The sequence below is a fragment of the Microtus ochrogaster genome, chromosome 18, assembly GCF_000317375.1.
Source record: "Microtus ochrogaster isolate Prairie Vole_2 chromosome 18, MicOch1.0, whole genome shotgun sequence".
In the NCBI taxonomy this organism is placed as follows: Eukaryota; Metazoa; Chordata; class Mammalia; order Rodentia; family Cricetidae; genus Microtus; species Microtus ochrogaster.
The window spans coordinates 24,889,482-24,904,165 of record NC_022020.1 but is presented as its reverse complement, the minus strand read 5'-3'; the positions used below and the strand labels follow the sequence as shown (position 1 = coordinate 24,904,165).

Sequence of the window (14,684 nt, the reverse complement as noted above, 5' to 3'; positions counted from 1 at the left end):
GGTCTACAAGAGCTAGTTCCAGGACAGGCTCCAAAACCGGAGAAACCCTGTCTCGAAAAAAAAAAAAAAAAAAAGAATCTCCCTGCCTGCCAACACACAAAATAATAGTATAACCACTGTTTTAAGTCAGTGAACTTTGGGGTGTACTGTCATTAATAAATAGTTAAAATATTATCTCGATAAGCCTCAAGACTCTACCTCTGCAGCGTGAGGCTGATGTTACAGGTTTGTTGTCAACACTACACGAGGTTGACAGTGAGCACAATGCACAAGAAATACTTGTTATAGTTAGGAAAAGTCGTGAGAGATCCTAAACACAAGTTGCAGGCATGCCCTTTGGGAAGCCTTATTCCCACAGGTACTTCCATTTATGTGATTTCCAAAGGTTGGGCTTCTGAGACAGATAAAAGGTTTTGTTTTGTTTGTTTGTTTTTAGTTTGGGTCACAATTTCTTACTAAAAATCTCTTTATTATTTATTTGTGTGTGCACACGCCACAGCTCAAGTATATGAAGATAAACGGACAGCATGCAGGCGTGGGTTCTGGGTATCAAACAAGCTGTCAGGTTGGCAGCAAGCTCCTTTGCCCATGGAGCCATCCTGCAGACCCTTTACTACAAGCCTGAAAAATGAACTATGTATCATAAACAGATGACCAAAGAAAGTTCTTAGGTTAGCTACTTGGCCACCCACGAATCGCATGCATATTAAGCCCTTAATAATTACCAGAAGTCGATTAAGAATGGCCTCCTTCCTTTGAAGGAGGAACCATTTCCACCTGTGCAGCTATTAACAGAAGGAACTGAGTACACACTTGAACTTCAGTAGGAAGAGCTGCAGGAGATAAACCTAAAATCTTCTAACTGGAGACGAAAGGCTTAAATTTCCATGTGAAGCTCAGATACTTTAATAGGACAGCATATGATCTGACTGGAGATCTCAGACACAAGGCCAAGAATGAGGAGTGAACCACTTCCCCAAAGGTTCCCTCTGTAATGAACGCCCCCCCAGAGTGCGAGTCACAGACCAGGGCCCCACCTGAGAAAAGCTGACCAGCTGGGGCAGTACCTGCTTTGTTTGGGCACACAAAGAATGCAGGTAGTTAATGATTCACAGTCGCGGGGAAGGATGTTAAATAGCTTCCAGCTGCATTTGTGAATTATGATTGCTAACACTAAACTAAGAGTCCTTTAATCTTAGGAATAAAGAAGCTTTCTTTTCTCAAAATGGCTGACATCAATACTAATTAAATGAACAAAAGAGAATCAAATCGGCATTTTCTGCATGAAGTTCACCAAACCTAGGACATGCTTGCTCTAGACAAACTGAATATTCTAAATTCTAAAATCATGAAATGCACACTAGAGGGTAGGCCTGGAAATGGCACAGATGACCACGAGTGCCCTGGGTGAAGGATGAGATGCCGGACAAGCACTGGGCAGAGGCTACCAGACAAGCCGGACCCTAGGCTAATTCATTTCCATAGCCCAGTAAAGTGCAAACCCCTGACCGGACACCTTGGAGAGTGCGTATCTGGATTAACCCTAAAGCGTGCCGGGCAGGAGGTCTCTCTCGGGGCAGAGCACTTGTCTAACATACACAAGGCCCTAGTTTTGCTCCTGGAATTACTGCAAGGATTAAATGCTGATGGACATAAAGCTTTTGGGAAACCATTTGGCATAAACCAAGCAGTTGGTAAAATTAATTATTTTTAAAAGCTGAAACAGCTATGAAAGCAGCTATTCCACAGACCGGAGGCTTATAAATAGCCATGAGACATGTATGCAGCACAATGCTTCTCACCATGTTTTATTTCTAACCCTGCACTGACCGACAGCTTTTGTGAAGTGTGATTACATGCTTGACTGTCAGGAATATCAAATTATTCTTTTTTTTTTTTTTAAGCATTTGCTCTCACTTTCTGTCCTCACTGTCAATAAGTGAACTGCCTTGAGTCGCACTGTTCTCGCATACACGAAGGACTCAGAACAACTGCACTCTCAAGTCGTAGACTAAACAGACTTAGGAAAACCAACTCCAGCAGCAAGACTTAGGAAAACAAACTCCAGCAAGCAGGATGACTTGAGGGCCAACAAGCTAACAGATAAAATAACCCCAAGAAGTTAAAACAAAACAAAACACAACTGCAAGAGAGAGAGATACCAGTTGGTATTTTCCCTATCAGCGCTGTAGGACAGTGGTTCTCAACCCCTTTGGGGTCTCACACCCTGCATTATCAGATATTTACGTTATGACTCATCAGTAGCAAAATCACAGTGATGAAGTAGAAATGAGATGATTTTATGGCATAAGGAACTGTATTAAAGGGTCTCAACATTAGGAAGGCTGAGAATCACTGAATGGGAGGTAGGCCCTAGAGAGCAAGTAGCCCAGAAGTCATCCACACAGAGGGTCCAAGGGGCACAAAGGAGAAAGGTAGAACTGTCTGGGGCCTCGAGTTTCTCACTCTGAGCATCAGCACCAAACATCAATCAGAAACCACAAAGGTCAGAATTTCTTCTTTGCCAGCACTCTCTGGTGGTGTGGCACTGAAGACATGCACATTCCCACAGTCACAGACACCCACCTGTGGTCTTAGGAGGCTCCTGAGGTCCACCCTGCCAGCCGTACTGCGGATATCCTTGATAGGGGTATCCCTGAGGAGGTGGGTAGGGGTACCCCTGAGGAGGTGGGGCTCCCATAGGCCCCATCGGCTGTTGTGGATAAGGTGGGTATGGGGCCGTTGGGCCAGGGCCCGGATATGGTGGAGGGTTCTCTGGATTCATCAGGAACCTAGCAATGCACCTAAGAGACAAAGGAAATAAAAATTATTTGCATATGAAAATCATTAGGAAACATTTTCCAGCTGATGAGATCATTTACCAAATGCCTTAAAGGTGTCTCAAAGACTGGAACACCTCTGGCCGTGTCCATCTGGGTTCATTCTCACCACAACCACAAGGCTATTCTCTTGCATAGCTGCGTGTTTCCCCTTTGTCTTCCTTTCTGTTCTACAGTCGGCTGTGACAATGGATCAATCAAGTCAGTTTGGGGTCACCACCATGTCCCTGCCTGGTACCTGTGGTCTCTTAAATAAATGTGTTGGATGATAACCAGATCTTTTGTTTTTAAATTCCCTGAAATGTCCACGAATGTGGTGGACAGCTTTAAGAGAGTAGAAAAATCTAACAGCACCATCAACCAGAATAGTAGATGCTGCTCCACTAGAAAACCCTCCAATAAACAAGGTTAGGCTACAGTAGTACTAAGTACTAAGAGCTGGCACTGCCAGCAGTGACCAGACACATCCCTGCTTTGGGTTCTGGGATAATATGGTTCTTTCCAGACCCACTGCTCTAAGCAGTGAGCTACCCATGGAGTACACCAAGAAAAAATTTCCCCCAGGCTTCCACACTCTCGGGATTCTCTGAAAGACTCACCAGGAATCCTCACTTGTGTTCACAAGTTCCTGCCCGCAGTGGTTTGTTTCTATGAGGGAGGCTACACTTCCTAGCCCCCGAGCCTATTAAATATTCTCTTGACTGGACTTGAAGCTCTGAGGGCCAACATATTGCTTCCATCATCGCTACAATCTCCACAGTGCCTGGCACAGAGACTTCCAGATTAAAAGCAAACAAATCATAACTGGGGAACAGGCCATACTCCACATGAGTCACAAAATGGCATGAGATCTGCGATACCGGACTGCCTGACTGTTAAGCATCTCCTAGACTAATATTTAACTTTTCACCTATTTGAGTATCTTCTAACCCCAATTAAATAGTAGGAAAGAGTCAAATAATCACAACTTAGTCATCTCATTATTAATTCTTCTCCAGAATATGGGATCAATATTAAGTGATTTCCTGATGGCCAGAGTAGTCATAGGTTCACTAGGGGTTCTGGATTAAAGTAGCACATTTTTCTGGTTATCTATTTAACTTCCATATTCTTCCTTCCAAATAGTTACCAGATTCCCAGTTAGATGCCATCAGTTCTTCCTATAGCTCATGCGCTTCAAGAAAAGCTCATCTTGTCCCAGCTCTAGGTGGAACCTCCACGGCCAAGCCAATCATGGTCGGCATCTCCCGTTTTCATACAAATGATTCAAGGAACCCGGAACTGAGCGGATGGTAAAAGTCATTTCCTGGTCATTGGGACTGGAGTGACCAGTCTGCAGTGGTGCAGTCAGTAGAAAGCTCTAGCATGCTTACCCAAGCTCCCCTGGCCACTAATACAGACACACAAAGTCTATGAAAACTATGACTGGCAAAATTACTGCCAGCCAATCAGCAATTGTGTCAGCCTTAAGACACAGTGGGCATTTCACACAAGCAAATCAGAAAGAAGGTGGAATTCCAGACGACTGTACAACAGATCATAAATTAAAGACTAAAGTCCAGCCTCCCTACACTGTCTGTATAGGGTTTCTCTAGTCCTGGGAACCAGTGATTAGCTCATTAAGTAACAAGCGACGATGTGTAACTAAACACACACTAGGAGGTGGGCTATAGTGGGAAGTATATATCAGTGTGGCTCAAATTCTTCTCTTGGCAAAGGGTTGGAAGACAAAATGACTGCTAGAGTAAAGGCATAAACCTAGCGGAGGAAGGACGGGGAGAGGGAGAGGCCCTTGAAGGAAATTATAAATCAGTGTTTGTATGGAATCAGTGTTATAAGGGAATCATCTGCATTATGCCTCCCACTTTAAAGTCTTACTTTTCCAGGGTCTGATAGGGACTCAAAAAACAACTAGTGGGGCTGCGGGGATGGCTCAGCGAGTGAAGGACTTGCTGCTTTACTCAAGTGTGAGACCTGAGTTGCAATCTCCAGAACCCACATAAAGTCAGGCTCAACAGCACATTAAATGTCTGTAATCCTGTTGTACACAGCCACAAACAACAGAGAATGTCCTCCACACACGCATCATGGCAAGTGTGTTTGTGTGTGCACACACGAATGCACGCACACACACACACACCCCTCAAGAACAAACAGTGAAAACCATCGATGATTTTTCCCGTTCTCTGACCTCTGTTATATGCCAACACGACATCCCATCCTACGCTAGGAAGCCTTTGCCCACAGTGACTAATCTGACAAGTACTACCCGAACGTAGACATAGGGAACACTGAGCGCTTGTGCAGTTTGTTTCTTCTATCAGGAAGGCCAATTAACCTAGAAATCAATCTCATTAACTCTCATATGCCCATGTCTTTATTATTTAGTTAGTTAGTTAGTTAGTTAGTTAGCTAGTTAGCTAGCTAGCTAGTTAGTTATTTTGGTTTTTAGAGATAGGGTTTCTCCATGTAACCTTGGCTGTCCTGGAACTCACTCTGTAGACCAGGCTGGCCTTAAACTCACAGAGATCTGCTTACCTCTGCCTCCAGAGTGCGGGGATTAAAGATGTGTGCCACCACTGCCTGGTTCCCATTATTTAAGTCATCAAAGTAGAACATAGTCAATGCAACTACTCTGCCTGAAATTCATTATATATGACCTACTCCATTAAAACTGTGTTTTAAGCTGATCCATCCAGCAAGCCTACGCTGTAATTACCATTTTCATCCCAGGCAAAGCCAAAGGCTATCCTTCCCCAAAGACATGATTCTGAGAACAATGGGCAGTGTAGAAGAAACAACAAAGCGTGCAGAACTGCCACACTCGGAGCCTGCTGCCGCCACACTTCCTGACTACTCTCAACCCATTTGTCTGTTTTCTCTCCTCGCTGTCCTGTGCGCTTCTCTCCCTGAGACCATCAAAACACTATTCCAAATGAATGTGCCCTTGCCCCTCAATCACGGCTCCTTTTAGTGTATGCCTTTCTCCCTTTGTTCAAGCAACAACAAGTCTAAAGAGGAAACAAAATCATCTGTTCTTGGAGACACGCACAGAAAGCCACACAGCTCCCACAACCATGACTTCCTCCCACATGAGCCTGCGTTCCCCAGGCAGCCATCTTACAGGAACAGAGATAGTTAGTTCTATGTTAAGTTTCTTCTAAGCAAACATGAACAAACAATAAAAACCCACTCACAATGAAAGAACAGCAAAAGCCAGAGAGAGAGAATCTAAACTGAATCAGGGGTCTAGAGCTAGGATTTGAAAAGCAGGACTTCACTTGGGGCAAACCTATTATTGTCCAGCCACTAAAGAAACAAGCTGACCTGACCAAGATCCCCTAACACAGACACATGAATTACAAACCATGCTGCATTCATTAGCAAAGTACTAATTTTGAATCTGAGACACTGGACTTTGTTACCTAACTGGTTTCCCTCATAAATTTGGTAAAACATGAGCCTTGCTAAAAGTAGAGCATTACTAAAGATGAATGTACACAGTATGAAGCATTAAAGACAAACGGGAGCTTCAAAGGGAAGAGCTGAAAGGGTGCCACAGCAGGATCCGGGAATGGACTAGACTGCCCACTGTTCTCCCCATCTCATTCAGGACGCATACAACACAGCCTCAAGATCACCGTCATTCTGCGGTATGACGAGATGGGCAATAGCTGCTTGGGAAAGTGGTTCACAGAGACACTGTAAGGACTCATCAAGGCCAAGAAATAAAAATATGATAGTTTTGAAAAATGCCATTGTTACAGTCTACCTGGTAGCTGCCAGCACTGCTCCTATGGGCAGTATGGTGAATACATTTCCTTCAGAAAAACTGAACAGTGGTAAAAAATTAGATACCAGCCAGGCAGTGGTGACACACGCCTTTAATCCCAGCACTCAGGAGACAGAGACAGGCAGATCTCTAAGTTCATGGCCAATCTGGTCTACAGAGTGAGTTCCAGGACAGGGCTACACAGAAAAACCTTGTTTCAAAAACAAAACAAATCCAACACCAATACAAAAGAGGACAACAAAGAAATGACTTCTCCAGTCAACTATGGTAAGGCTATGCACAGAGAACTTCTATTTACTGCTTTATATATTAATGAATGGACAAAGATTATCAGACACTGGAGGGTGAGGCCTTCAACATAAAGACCAGAAAGGGCCAGGTGGTGGTGGTGCTGCCTTTAGTCCCAGCACTCGGGAGGCAGAAGCAGGCAAGCCTCTGTGAGTTCGAGGCCAGCCTGGTCTACAGAGTGAGTACCAGGACAGGCTCCAAAGGTGCACAGAGAAACCCTGTCTTGAAAACCAAAAGCAAAACAAAAACAAACAAAAAGACCAAAAAGGGGTCGGCAGAATGGCTTGGCAGGTGAAAGAGCTTTCTTCCAGGTCTGATAACCCAAGTTCAATCCTTGGGAAAAAAGCACTGTCTTTCACAAATTGTCCTCTGACCTCCACATGGGTACTACATAAAGCAGGGGAAAGAAATCATAATCCACACACCTATAGAAGAAAAAAGATACTCCGGCACATCCATCTCATTAGTTTATCTATTAGTGGGCTCTGTTTTCATTTCTGTGTATATACGTAGGGGTCTAGTGCTGAAGATTCAACCCAGAGCCTCACACATGCTAGGCAAGCACTCAACCATTAATCTACACCCTTAGCTCTATGCTCTTGAAATACAACTGAATTCTGTGCGGCAGAGTTTAGGAGTTGGGGAGATGTCTCAGCTGGCAAAGAGTTTACCAGGAATATATAAAGACCTGAGTTCAATCCGAGAAGCCACATAAAAAGCGGAGCACAGCAGCCATTGATGTATAATCCCAGTGCTGGGGAAGAGCAAAGGGATCCCTGGAGTTTCCTGGCCTGCTAGTCTAGCCAAAATGACAAGTTCCAGGTTGAGAGAAACTCTGTCTAAAAAATAAGATGAAAATGGACAAGAGGAGACTTTGAGACAGGTTAACAGGATGTGGGGGGAAAAAAACTCTACTCAATATGTGTGTGTGTGTGTATACACAAAACTGTCCAAGTTAAAAAGTAAAACTGTGCAGTGGTGGCGCACACCTTTAATCCCAGCACTCAGGAGGCAGAGGCAGGCGGATCTCTGTAAATTCAAGGCCAGTTTGGTCTACAAAGTGAGTTCTAAGACAGCAAGGGCTTACACAGAGAGACCCTGTCTCAAAAAAATAACATGAAATAAACAAAGAAGACTAGAAAAAGACATTAACCTCTGGCCTACCTATGTACACACACACACACACATGAAGAAAAAACTTGAAAGCTATGTAGTCTGCACAATTCCACATTTTGCTAAAATAAAAACTAACAAAAAGATCAATGTAATACAACAGAATAATCCTGGGCTGGAGAGAGCACAATTGTAAACAAGGTGCCATGCAAACCTGAGGAACGCGACATGTCTCCCTCTCTCCTCTCTCTCTCTCTCTCTCTCTCTCTCTCTCTCTCTCTCTCTCTCTCTCATACACCAAATTCAATTCAATTTTTATTGTACTTATCCAATTTTATTATGTGTGTGTGTGTGTGTGTGTGTGTTGTGAGCATGAGTGTACCGTGACACCAGTCGTGAAGACGAAGGATGACTTGTGGGAGTCGGTCTCTCCTTTTACCATGTGGGTCCCAGGGATGAACTCGGGTCAGCAGGCTTGGTGGTAGGTGCCTGTAACTGCTGTGCCATCTTGCTATCCCCTAAATTAAACTTTAAAAAAAAAATTAATAGAATGTCAAGTCCTAACACAAATTCACAGTACAGTGACTTAATTTGACAGAAAGGCACCTCTGCAATTCAGAAAGGAAAAGACTGTGTTCCCAATAAAATAATCTAGATTAATGGCTGTGGGGGGAGGGGTGATTCCTAGCTTTATATACAAAAATAACTCAACACGTCACAGAACTATAAATAAAAGCTAGAGCATCACACTTTTAGGAAAAAGCATGTCATATGTTCAGTTTCTCTTCTGACTCAGCAATTCTCTTCCCTGATAACCTCCCTTAACTACAGGGATGCTTCTGAGGAATCAGAATGGCTACAGAGTCCTGCTTTAACTACAGTATTCATTCTGAGGATTCCGTGGAGCTATGTCATTGGTGATTTACTTGCTGTGCAAACTACAGAGTCTTTTAACAAACTACAACTCCTGCTGTATCACCACTAAGCAGTTTAAAGGGACCACTTTTTGGTGTATGCAGTGCAGCTGGTGGCCCATGTGTTCAGCATGTTTCTATATGCTGAAGGGAAGAAGCTCGAAGGCCATCACAAGACACATACCCCAGAGTAGCTGTGAATTATAATTGCTCCACACTGGAAACAATCTGTGGCACAGCAGTTTAAACTATGGTACGTTTATATAGGGCAAACAACGGCCACCCAGAAATAATAAATCAAAGAACCATCACTGTGGCAACCCGGTGACTCTCAGAGACAAGTGAGCACCGTCAGCCGGATGTTGTTCAAGCACCACCACTGATCAGTTCATTCATCTGAGGAGCAAGAGCCACCAAGACTTCAGGACACTCGAGACAGACAGACCTCCAGAATGGCAGAAATGATCTGATCTTGAGCTGAGTCATGTTCTCATAAAAACATACAAATCCACCGAGTTGAACAGTCAAGTTTTCATATTCTACATTGTAAAGCAAACAGATAAATACATAGCTATAAGGAAAAAAAATCTACCATTGTTGACTTAGATGCTGAAATCACAGGTGATTTTTAAAAATTATACTTCATGTGGCAGCCACTGTTAGTAAGCTGAGGAAATCAAGTTTTCTTCATGCTTTCTGAGATATTTATGCTGCTTGCTCTTTTTAATGACCATTTTGCCTCTTAAGACTTGGCCTCTTCTGATGAGTCAATTTTCCTTCCTATTTCCAATCTTCCCCTTATTAACTATTATCCTGTGTCTGTCCACTGCTATCTCTCTGCTTTGGCTTTTGTAGCTGTGACTTTTTGTGGTAACTAGGAAGATTTGGCTAGGTAAAAACACAGGGATAAATAAGATTTTTTGTGTGTGACATTCACACTTTCCCACCTTTGATCTTATTGAAGCCTGAAGTCAGGATACTTCTAGTCTAAGAATCCTTCCGGCAACTTGTATAATTGTCTTTAAAGTTGAAAAGATATGAAGACATGATCTTAACCTAAAGGCCTCCATGTCTTTCAGCTGCCCTTTTAACAAGATATTTGTAAACAGATTGTTTTATATTCTAGGCCCTTCAACTTTTTTTTGAATCTACATTATAATTTTATGTGTAGGATTTGTTGAGCTTTGAAAAAAAAAAAAAAGCTCTAGAATGACTAGTTTTGCGCAGCCATCTATCTCCCTGACTTACAGCTTTCACTAAAATACTCCACGTCACTATAACTTGGGTATGCTAACTCACATCTGCCATTTTATTCAGCCCATGAAAACTTCCGGAACATCAGCTGTAACTCCACTCGAGGTTCCCGCACTATTGAGACAGTGTGGACAAGACTCAGTTCCTGTTCTGACTACAGAGACAGACAGCGACAGCAGCAGCAGCAGCAATCACAGACCAACCTCTAAGAGGGGACTGTGTGCAAGAGTAGACAAGTCAGTTTCTAAGCAGAAGTGATGATCCTACTGAGAACTACTCCAACTTCACACATTAGTCAGAGGCAACAATCTGGGAAATACCAAAGAAAAAACGAAGTACATTTCAGAGCTGGATGGGGATCACTATGGCGAGAGCCTGTTGTACAGAATGAGGCTGAAGGTAAGCACTGCTGTGCTAAGGACACCACTGTGCTAAGGACACTGCTGTGCTAGGGACAGACTTAGGATGCTCTTTTATATGCCTCCCTTTTTATAATTACCCTTTACTGTTTTCAGAAAGAATCTTAGGGCCAGGCGTGGTGGTGCACGCCTTTAATCCCAGCACTCAGGAGGCAGAGGCAGGTGGATCTCTGTGAGTTCGAGGCCAACCTGATCTATAGAGTGAGTTCCAGGACATCTTTGGCTAAGAAGATGCGAAACCCTGTCTCGAAAAAAAAAAAAAGAATCTTAGAATTTTATTCACCTCTATTGAGCATCAGGACCCGAGCCGGACAGCAGAGAAGAGTTCTAACACTAGCTTAGGCTTTAGCATCAGGACCAGAGCTGGCAGCAGAGAAGAGTTCTAACACTAGCTTAGGCTTTAGCAACTTCTCTATTAGTCTATTATTTCCAGGAAGGAAAATCTGCGAGATTTCTAATTGCAAAGGTCTCATTAAGTGGTCCAGCTACTCAGATTAGACAAACTCAAGTTAGAAGGTCCCGGAGCCACACCTCAGGGCTCTACGATGTCTCTGAAGATGAGGTACAAGCAGAAGAGCCCTCAGTGGGAAAGTCAGGCCGCAACAGTGGATGGGCAGCTAGTTGAGGAAAGTGAACTCAGATGCAATTCCACTCAGAAGCAGTGTTTACTGAAGGACCCTGCTCTCCTAACATTCCTTCCTTCCTGACATCTCCCTATGTTGCCCAGGCTGGTCGTAATTGAGTTCCTCCTGTCTCAGCCTCCCAAGTACTGGATTACAACTGTTTCTCACTGTGCCTGGGTCATATTTAAAATTATATCCCAAATAAATAAATGAACATTTTATCTATTGAACTGGCAGACCTACTTTTAGGGGGTTCGTCTTACAGATAACATACTACGGCAGTATGCTAAAAATTTAAAATTTTATATATATATATATACATTTTTATATATTCATAACAGCAACATAACACATACACAGGGTACATAGTATTCTAAAAGTCCATCATTATGAGAAGGTAAAATAAACCCAAGTACTCCCAAACTATAGAATACCGCTGAGAGCCTTCAAAACAATGAGACAGAATTACATGACCGACGTGATTAAATAACAGCAACAAAGCAAAGCAGAAATTTGCAATATAGCGCATTCACTTAGCTATTTGGATTTAAAAATAAAGTTTTAAGTCAGGCATTAAAATCCCAGAATTTGGAAGGCAGAGGTGAGCAGATCTCTGAGTTTGAGGCCAGCTAGCCTGGTCTAAATAGTAGATTCTGACCAGCCAGCAATAAGATCTTCTCTTAACCAATCAATCAAAAGTAAATAAATAAAAAATTAGGTTCTGCCAGGCACACACCTTTAATCCCAGCATTTGGGATTAAATACGCCTAGCCCATATGGCATATTTAGCAATAAAAGTTCACAATGCCTACTGATTATCCCTGACTAAAAGTCACATGGATTTTAGGGAAAAAATTAACTTATGTCTTAATTTATTGAGAAGGAAAGGCTGCTTCTAGATACTTCCAAGTACAAGGAAAATAGAATTTGTTCCACTGACCATGCGGGAACACCTGGCTCCAAGGCAGCACCCATAACTGTAAGCACCTAGCAGGTTTCCAGGCCACCAGCCTGTTTCAGCCTTCATTGTGTTTGGTCCTCGGCAAGAACCATAGGTTGTCTGAATGCAGGACTCCCTTTTGCCAGAAGGAGTCTCTGGGGGCGCAGCACAGCCCCTGGCCTGACAGTCTAAGAACAGCAGGCAAATCCACACCCGCTTCATACTAGGCCCTACTTGGAGCCTCACTCAGCCAAGCGGTTCAGCTCTGGTCAGCAACCCACCAATGCAGTTAGGCAGTTAGCCAAAAGCCTATGGCTGGCTGCTCTTGCAAAAAACAGCCAGTCACAGGACAGCACCGGAACTCTGGGACTTCAAACAAGGCAACCCTCAAAGTGGAAACAGAGAGAAAATGAGGCCCAGCAAGAGAAAGGATCAAAAGAGGGGGCAGCAGTGAACAGAAGGGAAGGGAGGGGGAAGAAAGCTACTAACACAGAGAGGAGTTAGGGAAATGAACGGGGTTAGTGCATAGAAAGCAGGAGAGAGGAAGAACCCTGCCCCCTGCCAAGTTGAGAGGACACACTAGAAAGGGACAGGGCCATCCCTCCCAAGGAGCCTGAGAAAGCCACTTCCCAGGTCAGGTCCCCCACCAGCACAGCCCCTGAAAGGCAGGTTCCACGGCCTCCCAGAGCATTAGAGTAGGCTTTGTGGAAAAGTTGACATCTTGATGGCTTAGTAAAAGGCTCCTACAGCTTAATGTGCTGGCAATTTAACTGAGCTCCTGATGAATACCCAAACGGCCCTCTCTGCTCCACCATGAAAGCTCTTTTTCTAGCCCTCAGAGAGAGCCGCAGCTCTGTCAACACGGCAGGTAACCCATGACAGACAATAGTAAATTTCAGTTCACACCTGCAGTGCCATGGATACCGACCACGTGAGGCTCCCAGAGATCACACCACCCCAACAGCACAGCCCCAACCTCTTCTGGTCTAGGGTATGAGCGGCATGGGTAACAAAGACCAGAAGAAACAAATGCTACACGACAACGTTCCGTCACTGCTGACACCTACAAAGAGCGCTCCACATGCAAAAAGATGAAGGACTCAAAGAGCCTAGAAACTAACAGGACTGCCCTCGCCACCGGGGAAAACCTGAGTTTCGCGGGGGCACACCTGCACAGAAAGGACAACACCACACTACGGCATCAGCCAAAGCCAGGCCTGAGCTTCCGGCCTGAGTTAACACAGAGCACACCGTCACCACCTCTTAGGCCTCCTGACGGCAAACCGCGTCAAAATGGCAGCGGGGGGCGGGGGGGGGACAAGAAAAACAAACAAAGACAGAGGTTTCTATATTATACTTGTCTTTTCTGGAAGACAGTCTTGCCTGGAGCTTGCAATCCTTTTTAGCTCAGCTTCCTGAATGGTAGGTCTGTAGGTGTGTGTTACCATATGCAGTTACCTATTCTCAGCAACTAGGTTCTTCATTTTGTGGCTTCCTTAGTATCAGACTGTCATACAAGCTTTAGGACAAGGTTTAGGGAGACTTCTCTGAAAGCCCACCTACATAAACCAGCTCTACCATCCACCTACTGCCACCTGGAAAACTCACCATGGGTGACTCATGTATGCACTATGATTTAGAGAACATATACAAACAACTCTATTTTAGCTTATAATATTCACCTTCTATTTGTGGCAGCAGGTACAGTACTTTTCAACTTAAAGGCAATGATAGTTTCCCTTGTAAATAAGATTTCAAGTTAAAAAAAATCATTACATTTATTGTGTGTGTGTGTGTGTGTGTGTGTGTGTGTGTGTGTGCACTCCAGCACACATGTACAATATGGTACACATCTGGAAGTCAGAGGGTAACTTGTGGGCATCAGTTTTTCTCCTTTTTCCCCACCAGGTGAGTTCTGGGATAAAAATCTGAAGTTTTAAGAAGACGAAATGAGAGCTAGTTACCGACAGCTGCACTAATTAAGCCAATTAAAGGGTATAAGAGTTGAAAGCAGGGCAGTGGTGGCACAAGCCTTTAATCCCAGCACTCAAGAGGTAGAAGCAGGTGGATCTCTATGAGTTGGAGGCCAGCCTGGTCTACAAAGAGCAGTTAGGACAGCTAGGGATACACAGAGAAACCCTGTCTCAAAACCCGCTGCCCCAATAAAGAGAGTGTAAGAGTTGGACTGGAGAGGTGGCTTGGTGGCTAAGAGCACTGGCTGCTCTTCCAAAGGGCCCAGGCTCGACTCCCAGCACCCACAAGGCAGCTCCTGTTCCAGGGGATTCAATGCCTTCCTCTGAACTTCACGGCATCATGCATGCATGTGGCACAAAAGTATACATGCAGGCAAAACACCCATACATACACGAAATTTCAAAATGAGAAGTGTTTTAAAAAACAGCAAGGAAGGCATGGAGATAGGACAAAAATCACACATATGGAACATGAAGCGTGAGAAAGATCTGAGGTTTCTCTTCTTCACCTGAAAACTTTAGCCCCA

General features: G+C 44.0%; 1 non-coding gene across 1 annotated transcript in view; it reads right to left on the bottom strand.

Moving 5' to 3' along the window:
* The window catches only part of LOC101990142, a 54,442-nt gene that overhangs the window by 33,986 nt on the left and 5,772 nt on the right, over window positions 1-14,684 (bottom strand). Inside the window, exon 2 of the transcript XR_003377734.1 lies at window positions 2,587-2,804. This is a non-coding gene — a transcript (uncharacterized LOC101990142). The remainder of the gene's footprint in view (window positions 1-2,586; window positions 2,805-14,684) is intronic.